Source organism: Neoarius graeffei, chromosome 12, assembly GCF_027579695.1.
Source record: "Neoarius graeffei isolate fNeoGra1 chromosome 12, fNeoGra1.pri, whole genome shotgun sequence".
Classification (NCBI taxonomy): Eukaryota; Metazoa; Chordata; class Actinopteri; order Siluriformes; family Ariidae; genus Neoarius; species Neoarius graeffei.
In genome coordinates, this window is record NC_083580.1 from 18,391,900 (window position 1) to 18,409,518 (window position 17,619).

The 17,619-nt window shown below is 42.6% G+C and overlaps 1 protein-coding gene across 2 annotated transcripts in view; it reads right to left on the reverse strand.

Moving 5' to 3' along the window:
• The window catches only part of LOC132895242 (soluble lamin-associated protein of 75 kDa-like), a 57,957-nt gene extending 47,825 nt beyond the window's left edge, over nt 1-10,132 (reverse strand). For both annotated transcript variants that reach the window (XM_060935601.1, XM_060935600.1), the window contains exon 1: nt 9,988-10,132. The gene's annotated coding sequence lies outside the window, so the exon portion shown is untranslated. The remainder of the gene's footprint in view (nt 1-9,987) is intronic.
• Nucleotides 10,133-17,619: the final 7,487 nt, after the last annotated feature.

Here is a 17,619-nt window from a genome sequence, read left to right on the forward strand (position 1 = left end):
AGCATAACTATAAAACTGCGTCACACCAGGATAACACGTAAGCCAAATACACGTGATGGGAGTGGTAATATGGCGGCCAGATGGCATCACTCATCTCTACAGCTGGGAATAGGCTATGAGCTCTCCAGACTTTATATAGAGCGGAGTGCTTTTTGAGCGTACTTTAGCAACATAGGTAATTTGCAGGAATTGGTCACGTGTCAATTTTCCCCATAGCAACAAGCCGGTGGTGGGCAAGCTAACTTGACATTCCTTGACAACCATAAGAGTTTGACTGGCGATGCAAAGCAATCCATTTCTATAATAGCTGTTTTTACCTTTTCTACTGTCTTTTTTGATCTGAATTTTCGTGTGTACTCGGAAAAAAAGTTTGTGGTTTTAACTTCTGTCGTAAGTTAAAGCGAATCACTGGCCGTAAAAGAGTTTTTTGGACTCAAGTTGGTCGCCGCTGAAAGAAATTCACATGCGAAATGGCGGATTTCTCAGGTGGGTCATTCCGTGCCAACTCACCTAAGGGTCCCCACATCACCGTCTCAGATTTTGCTCAAAAATTCTATAATCAAGAATCATATGTTTGTACCACACATACAAAATATTAGCTCCCAATTCATTGTAGTTTTGGAACTACTGGCCTTTGAAATTTTGATGTCAAAATACCACATGACGAAATGGCTCTTTCCCCAACTTCAGAGACCCATAACTTTTTATTGCAGCTATCTAGACAGTTGTGTTTGCAGATTCTTACTGAATGATACCCACTCTTTTCAAATCTGTTGTCAGAAAGCCTCTGAAGGACATACGTTTTGCATAATGGGAAGCCAAAAATGACGTTTTGGCCAAAATCACATAAAATTCATTAAAACTCTAGGGGGCATAGTAGAAATATGAAGCTAGTTAGATTTTTTTTCCTCACTACATAGTATTTGTAGGGTTGTTATCTGTTCACAGAAACATATTTTGCCATGAAATTTCAATTCCTGAATTTACAAAAAAAATTTTAACATCTTACGTCCTTTCCAAGGGGGCTAAAATAGGGCATTTTCGCCATCTTATTTGGTCATGTGGCTAGGGGTTTAGGATCTTCAAATTTTTTGTGAAGATGCTCTCATATAAGATGTAACTACTCCCTGATTTTTTTTAACAAACGCCCCTTGCTTCATATTTTAATAATTTTTTTTGTACATGGACAGTTTCATCATTTTTCACTTTTTTCCACATTCAGAACTCTGTAACTCTAAATTGGAAGATTCCTACTAGCAGCTATTTCAGATTTACATACACTGACACACAAATTTTCATATTTTAGTAGTTGTATGCCCAAGAAATTCATATTTTTCTTTCTATTGGGACCTAAAAACAGCTATTTGGCCAAAAATGACAAAAACGCTGGGCAGCTTTTAATAAACAAGGGAATAATAAAGGGGTGTTTTGCACACAAATTAAGGCTTATAAGAACCTAATCTAGGCATACACATTTCCTGAACAACTTTTTCTGTATTGTATATTATTTTTTGCAATTAGAAAATTTTAGGTATAATTGCAATTTTTGTTGAATATCCTTGGAAAATATAGAAAAATAACAACAAAATTCTGGAGTAGTATTTTTTTATATACTTCAAGGTTGTGTAAGCACAAAACATTTAGCAATGAGGTTTTATTTACATATTAACACATTCAATGATCCATGATCATGATGTTGAAAAACATCACAAGATTTGTACATAATTTAAAGTCAAATATGGGCATCCGTGATAATGGGTAATTCATTCACAGGCAGTACAGTTTCATGTGATGTGCTAAGACACTCAAACTGTCATCTAGTAGTACATAAGTTAAAACTTAAGTCTTTCACAAGTTTGAAGTCATCCTCTGTTAGTTGGTAATGGCGTCCCCCACTTTTTATGTTTGGGGCCTCTACCACACAAAGGACATGAAGCAAAGGCACCCAACATTCATCTTTCCTGCTTTGTGGTGGCCATGAGAATGTGTTGCCTCGTCCTTGTCTCATGAAATTGACATACACATCATTTTCTTCTTCATTTCTGGTGACAATATTTCCAATGTACCATTTTCTGTCATAAACACAGGCAATATATTTGCCTGGCTGGTACATATTTGGTGCAGATTGGGACATTTGGCTTGGGGCCTGTAACTGGGACTGTAAAACTGGTGTGGTTTCAGGTCCTATGTCCACTACCGATGATGGTACCACATCAGAAGAAACCCTTCTCATCTCCAGCTGAGTGGGTGCAATTGGGCAGAAGCTGTGATGAGATCTTGTTCCAGGATAGAAAAAGTCACCACATCTTTAATTTATGAGGAAAATAGCCCATTCCCTCCAGAACTTGAAAAATATCATCAAGTCAACATTGTCATTTTTGGCCAAATAGCTGTTTTTAGGTCCCAATAGAAAGAAAAATATGAATTTCTTGGGCAGACTACTACTAAAATATGAAAATTTGTATGTCAGTGTATGTAAATCTGAAATAGCTGCTAGTAGGAATTTTCCAATGTAGAGTTACAGAGTTCTGAATGTGGAAAAAAGTGAAAAATGATGAAACTGTCCATGTACAAAAAAAATTATTAAAATATGAAGCAAGGGGCGTTTGTTAAAAAAAATCAGGGAGTAGTTACATCTTATATGAGAGCATCTTCACAAAAAACTAGAAGATCCTAAACCCCTAGCCACATTAACAAATAAGATGGCAAAAATGCCCTATTTTAGCCCCCTCGGAAAGGACGTAAGATGTTAAAAAAATTTTTAAAAATTCAGGAATATAATTTTCATCGCAAAATATGTTTCTGTGAACAGATAACAACCCTACAATTACTATGTAATGAGGAAAAAAATCTAACTAGTTTCATATTTCTACTAGGCCCCTTTGAGTTTTAATGAATTTTAAGCGATTTTGGCCAAAATGCCATTTTTGGCTTCCTATTATGCAAAAAGTATGTCCTTCAGAGGCTTTCTGGCAACAGATTTGAAAAGAGTGGGTATCATTCAGTAAGAATCTGCACACACAACTTTCTAGATAGCTGCAATAAAAAGTTATGGGTCTCTGAAGTTGGGGAAAGAGCCAATTTCGACATGTGGTGTTTTGACATCAATATTTCAAAGGCCTGTAGTTCCAAAACTACAACATAATTGGGGGCTAATATTTTGCATGTGTGGTACAAACATATGATTCTTGATTAGAGAATTTTTTGAGTAAAATCTGAGACGGTGATGTGGGGGAGTTCCTGAAATTTAGGTGAGTTGGCACGGAATGACCCAGGTAGGTTTATACAGGGCTCGACATTAGCACTTGCCCGATGGCCCGGCGGTGTTTTTTACGTCTTTCGGGCCAGTTCGGGACACTAAATTTGGCCAAACAGTGGCCCGGGTGGGCCAGTATGTTTTCGATACAAATTAACAAATTTTATTACTCATATTTTACCCAGAATTGTGAAGAAATTGTTCGTAAAATGCACCTTTTCGATACGAGTTCCGTTATCTTTGTTTTCGTCACGCCCCGCTCCGCGGCAGGAGTGTGTCGTCTTCATGCATCTTCGGCACTGTTCGGAAGCGTCATTTTGGCGGGAAAATAGCATCTTGTAGACGAAGACGGTTGCGGCAAGGAGACCATCAGAACGGTGAAATTCAAATAGAAATATGTTCAAACTCCACGCTCCCCAACCTGGCCAAAGACCAGGTAAACAGTTTAAATACGATCGTGCATAAATTAACTATCGGGTGTTAACGAACAGCTTCATTTTGAATTCGGCAGCCAATCACAGCGCGCGGCGTCACGCTCGGTTTACAACTCGCCAAATATGGCGCCAAATCGTAAAACAGCATTTCAACACACGCGCTTTAGCTTCAGATGGTGTAAAATCGTTCAGACTTTGTATATTAATATCAAAATTTCAGGATACACTGCCAAGAAATATGGCTACGTGTGTATCAACTTTTAGTGATTAAGGAATGAAGTATAAATGTTGGTTGCTATGACTGAAATAGAACAGATGAAATAATGTGGTAAATTAGATCTGATCCCATATATTATTCAAATATCCAAAGATGATGAAATCTATCAGAATAGCCAAACTAGGTCTACATTGGTTCATTACAACAAATAATAACTATTCTGACCCTCTCTGGTACAACCAGACCATGCTAAACCCAGTATACCCCCAGTTGCTTGGGCATCTGCTGTTGCCATGGCAACAGTTTATGCAAATGAGCTGAATTTGCAAAAATTTACTACTAGTTCCCCCAAGGGCATATCCTGAAAATTTGGTGTTTATATCTTGTCTTATTAATAAAATACATTTCACCCCTTTTTGGCTCACCTGAGCATACTTGTTAATTAGCTAATTAACAAGTAATTAGGGTTATAAATCACCCCTGAGCAGGTAAGGCTTTGCAAAAATCTCACTAGATTATTCCCCAAAGTCCACCCTTTCAGGAAATGTATGGTTTGTCAATGATTCTAATGATATTTTATTAATTAAGAAATAAAACTTCTTCATGGGCAATAAAAATGCCCATTTAAATCCAGCATGATGAGGGTTAGTATGCCACCCTCACCTTTCATCCAGACTTGGGACTGGCCTGTGTGTGTCTTGTGGATATTATATAAAGGTGTATTTAAAAAGTTCATTGTACTTCTATTTCTATAAGAATATCTACAGTGGTGAGAATTCAATATCTACAATGTTGAGAATATATGAGCCAAAGTTGAAACCATGACAAAAAAGTAAAATATGTCTACATCACACAGGGTGGGTTACAGGCAAAGCTTATTCTATAAACAAGTTAGTTGCATGGTGAGGCAAAACTTAGCTTATTCTAAAACTTATACAAACAATTGTTAATGTAAAACAGTAATCAGCAGCATGTGTTAAACGAACAAGAACAAAGGAAATTTTTAAATGTAACTAAGAAATTGATAGAACAAGAAATGCAAACAATAAAATATCAATGTGAACAAACAAAGATATAATAATGTTAACAAAATATGAATAATCTTATTTTCATTAATTTCACCAGAATGCACGAATATGAATTGAAAAAGCAAAATTTTCCAGGGGAGGGTCCCCGGACCCCCCTCTTTGTGCAAGCACCTATGGTGCTTGCAGCGGCTGCCTGCGGCAGCCGTGGTTCAGGTACCGCGTGCATTCGGGCCACCACATTTTCCATTTGGGCCAGTAACTTTTTGATTCCACTGGCCCAATGGGCCACCAGTGGTAAATGCTTAATGTCTAGGCCTGTTATAACTTATAATTTCTCCTTTTCTACCTTTAATCATTCGCTTAATGTGTGAAGATTCTTGAAAATAAATACAGATATATCTGTAGATGTGTTTTTAGTTAATAAGAAGCAGATTTATTCCCCAATGATTTGCTTTAAAGAAAGAAAGCACAACCTTATTCATCACACACTTGTGAAATTCCTCTCTGCGTTTAACCCATCTGAAGCCGTGAAAAAACACACACACACACAGCAGTGGGCAGCCATGCTAACAGTGCCCAGAGAGCACTTGGGTCAAGTTAGGTCAAGGGCACCTCAGCCCAAGGCTGTCCCATATTAACCTTTGGACTGTGGGGGAAACCGGAGCACCCGGAGGAAACCCAGGCAGACATGGGGAGAACATGCAAACTCCACACAGAAAGGCCCCCACCGGCCTCGAACCCAGAACCTTCTTGCTGTGAAGCGACAGCGCTGCCCCACTTATGACAGAAGTTAAAACCACGGCACGGTGCTGGTAGTAGTCAGCACTGTCGCCTCACAGCAAGAAGGTTCCAGGTTCGAGCCCAGTGGCCGGCGAGGGCCTTTCTGTGTGGAGTTTGCATGTTCTCCCCGTGTCTGCGTGGGTTTCCTCCAGGTGCTCCGGTTTCCCCCAACAGTTAGGTTGACGTGGGGTGGCCTTGGGCTGAGGTGCCCTTGAGCAAGGTACCGAACCCCTGACTGCTCCCTGGGTGCTGTGTGTGGCTGTCCACTGCTCTGGGTGTGTGCGCGCGCGCGCATGTGTTCACTGCTTCAGATGGGTTAAATGCAGAGGATGAATTTCACTGTGCTTAAAGGTTTCTTCTTTTTCCAAGTACACACAAAAATTAAAGCGGCACAGTGGTGTAGTGGTTAGCACTGTCGCTTCACAGCAAAAAGGTCGGGGTTCGAGCCCCGTGGCCGGCGAGGGCCTGTGTAGAGTTTGCATGTTCTCCCCATGTCTGCGTGGGTTTCCTCCGGGTGCTCCGGTTTCCCCGACAATCCAAAGACATGCAGGTTAGGTTAACTGGCGACTCTAAATTGACCGTAGGTGTGAATGTGAGTGTGAATGGTTGTCTGTGTCTCAGCCCTGTGATGACCTGGCCATACATGTCAACCTATACGGATTGTCCGGAAATTATACGGATTTTAGCTCATTTCAAGGGCGTATAAACAAAGTCTTACGGATTTTCAGTATTTTCTGACCTAAATTTATTTTGTGTATCTTACTTGAACATTGTCAGCTCATCGTCGCAAAAACATACAAAAGCTCGATTTATAGACAAAGAACAGCGTGTATGCAGGGGCAGATAACCCAGACTATGTGAAACCGGATGTTTATTCCTCAAGCCTTGTGCAGTATCGTGACTGCGAGACTTCGCTCGTTCTGGTCATGCGCACGATCTGCATTTAAACGCGCCAAACGGTCATTGTTTTGACCGATTTTCTCATTGTGCAGAGCGACATTGTTTACACCTGAGAGATTTTGAATAGCGTCTGCTGAGTGAAAGAACGGGAACACCGAGAAAGAAAATGAGATACGGCGGGCGGTATCTTCCTGAATGGAAGGAGACATTTAATGGTGTCCATTGTTCAGGCGAAAAATGAGGAGTATGCGCACTGCACAGTTTGTGTGTGAGATATAAAAGTTGCGGTGTCTGGAGTTTACGACGTGAGGGAACACATGAGGTCCAAACCACATCAGCGAAATTTGCACCAGAAACAGAATCAGCTACAAATGACGATGTTTGCAAAGCCTAAGACCGATGATCAACCAACAAGTGTCATAAGAGCAGAAGTTACGATCTGTAATTTTATTGCTCAGCACAATTTGCCGCTAGCCGTTGCGGACCACCTGACAGAACTGTTGCCGCGAATTTGCACGGACAGTACGATTGCGAAATCTATCAGCTGTAGGCGCACCAAAACAACGCAAATAATCAAAAAGAGCTTGGCCCCCGAAGCTACACTACCGATCATCCAGCACTGCCGGATGTCGCCATTTTCCTTGACAATCGACGAATCCAATGACAAAAAGACGGACAAGCACTGGCCGTTTTGGTGCGGATCTTCGACATAAACAGAGGGGCAAAGTCAAGAATCATAGACATGCCCGTGTGCAATATCAACACGGGCGAGGCGATTTTCAACATGCTGGATGAAGTTCTCAGGCAAGTTATATTTATTTATTTATTTATTTAAGTTTGGTGCGATTCGAAGGCTATAATGTTGATTTTATGGATTTCTTCCTCTGATGCTACAGGTGGACGCCCAAAGGGGTTGACATGTATGCCTGGCGACTTGTCCTGGGTGCCTTTCGCCCGTAGTCAGCTGGGATAGCAGAGGATGAATTTCACTGTGCTTAAAGGTTTCTTCTTTTTCCAAGTACACACAAAAATTCAGGCAGCACGATGTACGGTGTAGTGGTTAGCGCTGTCGCCTCACAGCAAAAAGGTTCGGGTTCGAGCCCCGAGTTTGCATGTTCTCCCTGTGGGTTTCCTCCGGGTGCTCCGGTTTCCCCGACAGTCCAAAGACATGCAAGTTAGGTTAACTGGCGACTCCAAGTTGACCGTAGGCGTGAATGGTTGTCTGTGTCTAACACTACGTTCACACTGCAGGCTGAAGTGACTCAAATCTGATTTTTTCGCCCATATGTGACCTGTATCCGATCTTTTATTGACAATATGAACGACACAGATCCGATTTTTTCAAATCCGACCCAGGCTGTTTGGATATGTGGTCCTAATTCCGATTCCTATCCGATCTTTTCATATGCGACTTCAGTCTGAACCGCCAGGTCGCATTCATCCGACTTGCACGTCATCAACAAGCCACAAACGTCACTATTCTGCGCTGAAGTAGGCAGCGGGTCTCTCAAAAAAAGTTACAACAACAAAACCCTTGCCCTCTTCCTTCTCAACCTCCTCCTTAACATCAGGCTATTGTGCATGTTCTGGCTCCATCGCAACAACAACTGCATCATCGCCAGGCACTCTATGCTGGCTACTGTCATACACAGGAAACTTTAGGTTACTTCCGTAAACACTGGCCACGCTCACTGCGTGTGATGTCGTCGTATCCTGCAATGCGCATGCGGAACACTTTTAGGTCGCTTTTCGTTCATACTGAGGATCACATACAAGTCGCATATATTTGGTAATGTGAACGACCTCACAAAAAAATCGGAATTGAGCATTAAGCCTTGCAGTGTGAACGTAGTGTAATGCCGCTTTTCCACTACAAACGCGGCTGAGTCGGGCTGAGCCGTGCCGTGCTGAGTTGGGCTGAGTCAAGCTGAGTGGGGCTGTTGGAGTTGCATTTCGACTACAACCGCGCTGAACCGTGCTGGCTGGAAGTGGGTGGACACATTGGGTGGAGTTAGCGAAAGTGGGTGGACGTCAGGTGATGTCGTTAAGCAGCGCAAACAGTGACATCAGTGATCTTTTAAGCGGTAGTCTCACGACCCGGATAGTAAACAATAAACATGGAGGACATGGAGTCGTTAGTGTTGCTGGTCTTGGTGCTGTGGTTTGTTGTCACCGACAACGCGGACAGATACTGGCAAGAGCGTATAGATGAGGCGAGGCGCATAAGGCTTCAGAAATTCTCGTAATTCGTAATTCTTCTTCTTCCGGGTTTGCGGTGTTTACAGATCCCAGCGCGCTCGCGGGGCGTGTGTGGGCATGTGAGGACACTCCTCCTCACCAATCAGTGCACAGGGGAGTGTCTGCTCACGCCCCCAACCTCACTCGGCTCGCTTTGGCTCGCTTCAGCCCCACTCCAAAACGGTGCGAGTTTTAGGGGCTAAGCAGGGCTGAAGCGAGCTGAGTCGTGCTGGTTTTTGGTAGTCGAAACGCGAGCCGTGTCGGGCTGAAGTGAGCTGAAGCGAGCTGAAGTGAGCTGAAAAAGGGTAGTGGAAAAGGGCCATAAGTGTCAGCCCTGTGATGACCTGGCGACTTGTCCAGGGTGTACCCCGCCTTTCGCCCGTAGTCAGCTGGGATAGGCTCCAGCTTGCCTGCGACCCTGTAGAACAGGATAAAGCGGCTAGAGATAATGAGATGAGACACGAAAATTCAAAAAAGGACAGTAGAAAAGGTAAAAACAGCTATTATAGAGATGGATTGCTTCGCATGGCCAGTCAAACTCGTATGGTTGTCAAGGAATGTCAAGTCAGCTTGCCCACCACGGGCTTGTTGCTATGGGGAAAATTGACACGTGACCAATTCCTGCAAATGGCCCATTCGCCTGAAAAGACTGGGCTTTCACACTTTTCTTCTTGTTTGAACATTAGCGACGGTCCCTAAAGCTTCAGTGACGCAGGTTTTCCTCAGAGAAGGAAAAGTTTTTTACTAACTCCACTTCAGGCGTCTCCCGACTTGTTTAAAACAGGTTTAGTTGGTTTTCTTTCATGCAGTATTCAGGTTATATAAGTTTACAGTAGTTTGGTGTGCCCTTCTGAACAGAAATATCCGAGTGTTTTTAAATACGAACCGAACTTTACACCATTAAAAGACACGACGCCATATTAACCGCATCAAATCTGCACTTCGCACACAACATCCTCTAAAATGGACCTGCACAGTAATGCGTACAAGCTGTGATGAAGCTAATCTGTGGTAAAGTTGATTTCATTCGTCCCGCAGGAACGTGTATTATTTTTTTAAATAATAATAAGTAAACATGCTGAGAGAGTGGGTAGCGCTGCTGCTGCAGCTGCAGATTTTCTAGAAGTTTCTCACCAGAGTGTAGCGATGGGCAGCGCGCGCGAGCTCCCGGAGCTGAGAGAAACCCGTTTCTGAATAACACCGACTGGGTCTGATGTAAACACAACTAAAGCGATTCAGGAAAAATGTCGGATGTGGGCAGTGACGGAAACGGGAATTACTTTCAGTAGGATAAGGATATAAAATAAAATAGGGAGTTTGTCATATTTTTAAAGGTACAACGCACCGTCAAAATGTCTTCCAATGTTATTAAACCGCATATCCTGGACCAATTTAGTGGGGTTTTTATATGAAACTATGTCCCTTTACACACTCATCCAGAAGGGTAATTTTGCACAAGGCCATCTGTCTACAGCAAAATAAAATAAAAACGATGTATCTGGCCTTTCTGCGCGGAGTTTGCATGTTCTCCCCGTGGGTTTCCTCCGGGTGCTCCGGTTTCCCCCACAGTCCAAAAACATGCAGGTTAGGTTAACTGGCGACTCTAAATTGACCGTAGGTGTGAGTGTGAATGGTTGTCTGTGTCTATGGTGGGGTTTACATTAGACCGTATCAGCGGATCATCATTTTTAAAAACGATTAGCGTGCACACAGCAACGCCAATACACAGATACACTAATCACATGACTAATTCGGCACGCAAGTTGAAATATGTCAGTGCGGCTCATCGCTTCCTCCTCAGCGGCTGCGCTCCAAATCACTCCGCCCTGAACAGCGAGTGCTCTCTGGAGGGTGCGCACTCCGGCCCTGCGCAGCTCACAGAGCGCGCGAGTGTAGTGCACGAGCAGTGATTCGGGACTGAGCCGCTGTGCGCAAGTCACTTACCACTTGCAAGTGGAAGGATGGCAAGCCTAAAGACCATCATAACTACACAGTGGGCAGTATTTGCATCAGTATTTGCAGTATTTTTATACTCTTTAATGAAAGGTGATACAAGGCGGAAGTCCGCGCCGTTTTTCAGCAGTCGCGTCACATGACCAACGCCAGGGAATCAGGAAGGTGGATGTCACAGTAACGTTGTCCAATGACGACGCCAGCTAGAGCTCAGCACAGCGTATCTGCGTATTAATGTTTACACAGCACCGGATCAGACACGATGTAGATTGAATACGTGGACGCTGGCGGATTCCCGTTTCCCGGCGTTTTAATGTAAACGGACAGTGCATCCGCGAAGAAAACGAGACAGATACGGTCTAATGTAAACTTGGCCTATGTGTCAGTCCTGTGATGACCTGGCGACTTGTCCAGGGTGTACCCCGCCTTTCGCCCGTAGTCAGCTGGGATAGGCTCCAGCTTGCCTGCGACCCTGTAGAACAGGATAAAGTGGCTAGAGATAATGAGATGAGAAAATAAAAACACAATGCATCTGGAAAAATCCCAAGGGAGTCTGGAGCCAGGCGGCACAGTGGTGTAGTGGTTAGCGCTGTCACCTCACAGCAAGAAGGTCCGGGTTCGAGCCCCGTGGCCTACAAGGGCCTTTCCGTGCGGAGTTTGCATGTTCTCCCCCTGTCCGCGTGGGTTTCCTCCGGGTGCTCCGGTTTCCCCCACAGTCCAAAGACATGCAGGTTAGGTTAACTGGCGACTCTAAATTGACCGTAGGTGTGAATGTGAGTGTGAATGGTTGTCTGTGTCTATGTGTCAGCCCTGTGATGACCTGGCGACTTGTCCAGGGTGTACCCTGCCTTTCGCTCGTAGTCAGCTGGGATAGGCTCCAGCTTGCCTGCGACCCTGTAGAACAGGATAAAGCGGCTAGAGACGATATGAGTCTGGCGCCAGATTGATCCAGATTCGTGATCTCACGTGCGGATCCGACAAACACAGGAACACCTAACTTAGAGTATAGTCTCTCTTATTTCTTACCCTAGCAACAGTCAACTTGTGAATTGCCGATTTTCTTGGTCTTTTTCTCGGCTCTGTTTGGTCCTCGGTTTCAAGGGCCTCAGTGGGCGCGGCGCTTCGCCTTCTGTCAGGGGAGACGAACACGGCTGGCTCCTTTGGTGACGCTGATACAAATGGAGACGGTGTTGCTTTGGGCGTTCTAACAGATGGACCTGCGTCTTTTTTCCAGATCAAGTTGCTTCTTGAAGCCCATTTCCCACTGCAAATAGCTCTCAAAGTCGTCGGGCTTTATGAAGCGAGCCCCGCATATGATGCTGTGGTCTGTTGTATGTTGGCAGTTTTTCCGGGTGCCTCGCCCGAAGCGCTCCTATTTCTCTCTCATTGTCCGGTCTTTTGGGAAACGATGAGTACTAATCCCATCATGATTGGTGTTGCTACACCCTCCTACGATACATCTGTTAACTATTTTAATAATTACGTTGAGGAAATTTGCAGAAAACCACCAGGTCATTTTCTCATAAACAAATCAGCGCTGATGTAGGATTCAGAGGGAGGCGTCCTGCATGTGACGTCACGAAAATCCATGTTTGCCGGGAAATCCAAATGCCAAGTTTTTTCAGAGGTGGACCAATTCACCTCAAATGGCTTGATTTCAACTGAATTTTTCTGGTATTGCGCAAGGTAAAAAAATTGCACAAAATGTGACAGATATTTGACCAGAAGTTTAATATAAAATAAGAGAATTACATTGATCTTGCTCCTAAATATACCCAAGATGTGCCCTTTAATGTTGCCATAAGAACCTTTAGTCTGACTGCAAAACCTTCAGCAACTCTCAATATCTCAGGCATCTCAAAAATGTTAAACCATCATGCGAAAAGATATTTTTTCGTAAGTTCATTAAAAAAAAAAAAACTTTCATATATTCTATATTCATTACATGTAACGTGAAATATTTCATGCCTTTGTTTTAAATTTTGATAATTATGGCTTCTAGCTCATGAAAATCAGAAACCCAGTACCTCAAAATATTAGAATTTTCCTAAGATCAGTCAGGGAAAAAAAAAAAAGGCTTTACAATACAAAAATGTCCAACTTCTGAAACGCGTTAATTTATACACTCAATACTTGGTTGGAGCTCCTTTACCACGAATTAAATCAAGTCAAGTTTATTTGTATAGCGCTTTTAACAATAAACATTGTTGCAAAGCAGCTTTACAGAATTTGAATGACTTAAAACATAAGCTAATTTTAATCCCTAATCTATCCCCAATGAGCAAGCCTGTGGCGACAGTGGCAAGGAAAAACTCCCTCAGACGACATGAGGAAGAAACCTCCAGAGAAACCAGACTCAAAAGGGAACCCACCCTCATTTGGGCGACAAGACAACATGACTATAACGTGAACAGTTTTAACATGAAGTCAGTTTCGTTGATGTTACAGTATAAACTCTTCAGTGATGGAAACTTGAGTGCAAAACTGTTCATGACAACTGCAGTCCTAAAGTTAGCAAGTCAACTCTAGTCCTCAGCCATAAGAGCATTACTGTAAGTGTCCAGAGCGTCTTCCAAGTGTGACTTTCAACTGTCCATATGGGGCCGTCCTCCACAGGAGTGATGTGCTGAGACTCCCACCAGACAGGGCATCAGGATGGATCAGGCAGGTCTGAGGAGCAGAAGAGGTCAGCATCTCGATCTCAGGATTGACATGTAACTCAGACGGACAAATGGGTGGTGGACACAGGTTGTTAGGTATGCCCAATGTCACCTGAATAAGTAGGAACAGTATACATTTTGCGCTGAGTACAAGCAGGGACTCTGGCAAAACTAACTGACAGCATAACTAAAGGGGGAATTACTGCATTAGTGCGGTGTGGCATGGAAGCGATCAGCCTGTGGCACTGCTGAGGTGTTATTGAATCCCAGGTTGCTTTGATAGCAGCCTTTAGGTCATCTGTATTTTTGGACTGGGTGTTTCTCATCTTCCTCTTGACAATACCCCATAGATTCTATATGGGGTTTAGGTCAGGTGAGTTAGCTGGCCAGTCAAGCACAGTAATATCATGGTTAGCAAACTATTTGGTAGTAGTTTTGGCACTGTGGGCAGGTTCTAAGTCCTGCTGGAAAAGGAAATCGGCATCTCCATAAAACTTGTCAGCAGATGGAAGCATGAAGTGCTCTAAAATCTCCTGGTAGACAGGTGCATTGACTTTGGACGTAACAAAACATAGTGGGCCAACACCAGTAGAGGACATGGCACCCCAGACTGCGGAAACTTCACACTGGACTTCCAATACCTTGGATTCTGTGCCTCTCCACTCTTCCTCCAGATTATAGGACCTCAATTTCAAAATGAAATGCAAAATTTACTTCCATCTGAAAAGAGGACTTTTGATTACTGAGCAAGTTTAGTTCTCTCTCCTTAGCCCAGGTAAGATGCTTTTGATGTGTTGTCCATTTCAGGAGTGGCTTGATATTAGGAATGCGACAGTTGTAGCCCCTTTCCTGAAGACATCTCTACGTGGTAGCTCTTGATGTACTGACACCAGCCTCAGTCTACTCCTTACGAAGCTTTCCCAAGTTCTTGGATCGACTTTGCTTGACAATCCTCTCAAGGCTGCAGTCATCCCTGTTGCTTGTGCACCTCTTCCAGCCAGCCTTTTCAGCAATGACCTTCTGTGGCTTACCCTCCTTGTGGAGGGTGTCGATGATCGTCTTCTGCACAACAGTCAAGTCAGCAGTCTTCCCCATGATTGTGGTTGTGTGTACTTAACTAGACCAAGAGATACACCATATTTATACTGTTTTACTCAAACTCTAAATGAAATATTCCAATATTTTGAGGTACTGGATTTCTGATTTTCATGAGTTATAAACCATTAATCAAAATTAAAAAAAAAAAGACCAAAAAAAAAAAAGGTTACTAGATGATACTATGGACTAATTTGCATATTCATGTATTTATCATGACCATTGGTAATATTAAATTAGAAGCTGGGGTACATAAAGAAGGAAGACTTTCACTTAGATAACTGATTGTAATTTATTCCTTAAAGTTTTTCTTGTAGAAAGAGGTCATATTTGGTGATCGCACCACACAAACATTTATGCATTCACAAAACACTAAACTTTATCAGTAACGCAAACAGAAAGAAGCTGAGACTGAGCACTTTTTTTTTTTTGGGTGGGTGGGTGGTGTTACTCAATTTTATTACTTGTTTACATCAGTTCGTTCCAGCTGACTAATTTGATTGGATGAGCAGCATTCCAAGAGTGTGTCCATTTCCTGTAACTGCACAGGGGAGTTTCACTATGTATCGCTCCACTTGTCTGTTCGTCACAAAATTCCACTTACTAGTTTGAACCTGTTACTGCAGTAATGTTAGTGACGACAGCAGCAGACATGGGAAATTATACTTTTTTTTCATTAATATAACTGACTTGGAAATAAGAAAACTCATCAGTTGAAGATGAAAAGGAAGAAAAGTACAGAAGTTTTAGGGGAAGCACTTTTAACAAATGTACAAATGGATATGCATGCTATTAAGTGGTCGTGGCTTCTTTGGGATCCATTTCTACTAGCGGAGCAAAAAATACACAGAACGTTTAGGTATATTGTGTATAAAAGCAATCTCTCACTCTCAAATCATACAGTTATTTGGCTGGGATTCAGCGAAGCCACAAAGCTGCAGGTTGAATTTAATATTGATCACAGCTGTGATCAGTATTCAGTATATGCACTCTTGCTCACATGATATCGCCCAGTTACACACCTTCTCTAGAACATACAGTGGTGCTTGAAAGTTTGTGAACCCTTTAGAATTTTGTATATTACTGCATAAATGAGACCTAAAACAACATCAGATTTTCACACAAGTCCTAAAAGTAGATAAAGAAAACCCAGTTAAACAAATGAGACAAAAATATTTTACTTGGTCATTTATTTATTGAGGAAAACGATCCAAAATTACATATCTATGAGTGGCAAAAGTATGTGAACCTCTAGGATTAGCAGTTAATTTGAAGGTGAAATTAGAGTCAATTGTCAATGGGATGACAGTCAGGTGTGAGTGGGCACCCTGTTTTATTTAAAGAACAGGGATCTATTCAAAGTCTGATCTTCACAACACATGTTTGTGGAAGTGTATCATGGCACAAACAAAGGAGATTTCTGAGGAGCTTAGAAAAAGCGTTGTTGTTGCTCATCAGGCTGGAAAAGATTACAAAACCATCTCTAAAGAGTTTGGACTCCACCAATCCACAGTCAGACAGATTGTGTACAAATGGAGGAAATCCAAGACCATTGTTACCCTCCCCAGGAGTGGTCGACCAACAAAGATCACTCCAAGAGCAAGGTGTGTAATAGTCGGTGAGGTCACAAAAGACCCCAGGGTAACTTCTAAGCAACTGAAGGCCTCCCTCACATTGGCTAACATTAATGTTCATGAGTCCACCATCAGGAGAACACTGAACAACAATGGTGTGCATGGCAGGGTTGCAAGGAGAAAGCCACTGCTCTCCAAAAAGAACATTGCTGCTCATCTGCAGTTTGCTAAAGATCATGTGGACAAGCCAAAAGGCTGTTGGAAAAATGTTTTGTGGACGGATGAGACCAAAATAGAACCTTTTGGTTTAAATGAGAAGCGTTATGTTTGGAGAAAGGAAAACACTGCATTCCAGCATAAGAACCTTATCCCATTTGTGAAACATGGTGGTGGTAATATCATGGTTTGGGCCTGTTTTGCTGCATCTGGGCCAGGACGGCTTGCCATCGTTGATGAAACAATGAATTCTGAATTATACCAGCGAATTCTAAAGGAAAATGTCAGGACATCTGTCCATGAACTGAATCTCAAGAGAACGTGGGTCATGCAGCAAGACAACGACCCTAAGCACACAAGTCGTTCTACCAAAGAATGGTTAAAGAAGAATAAAGTTAATGTTTTGGAATGGCCAAGTCAAAGTCCTGACCTTAATCCAATCGAAATGTTGTGGAAGGACCTGAAGTGAGCAGTTCATGTGAGGAAACCCACCAACATCCCAGAGTTGAAGCTGTTCTGTATGGGGGAATGGGCTAAAATTCCTCCAAGCCGGTGTGCAGGACTGATCAACAGTTACCGGAAAGGTTTAGTTGCAGTTATTGCTGCACAAGGGGGTCACACCAGATACTGAAAGCAAAGGTTCACATACTTTTGCCACTCACAGATATGTAATATTGGATCATTTTTCTCAATAAATAAATGACCAAGTATAATATTTTTGTCTCATTTGTTTAACTGGGTTCTCTTTATCTACTTTTAGGACTTGTGTGAAAATCTGATGTTTTAGGTCATATTTATGCATAAATATAGAAAATTCTAAAGGGTTCACAAACTTTCAAGCACCACTGTAATTTACAACCCCGTTTCCAGAACAGTAGGGATGCTGTGTAACATGTAAATTAAACAGAACGTGATTTGCAAAACATGGAAACCCTATATTTCATTGAAAATAGTACAGAGACAACATATCAAAATGTTGAAACAATTTTTTTTAAAATATATGCTCATTTTGAATTTAACGCTATCAGCATCTCATCTCATTATCTGTAGCCACTTTATCCTGTTCTACAGGGTCGCAGGCAAGCTGGAGCCTATCCCAGCTGACTACGGGCGAGAGGCGGGGTACACCCTGGACAAGTCGCCAGGTCATCACAGGGCCGACAGACAACCATCCACACTCACATTCACACCTACGGTCAAATTAGAGTCACCAGTTAACCTAACCTGCATGTCTTTGGACTGTCAGGGAAACCAGAGCACCCGGAGGA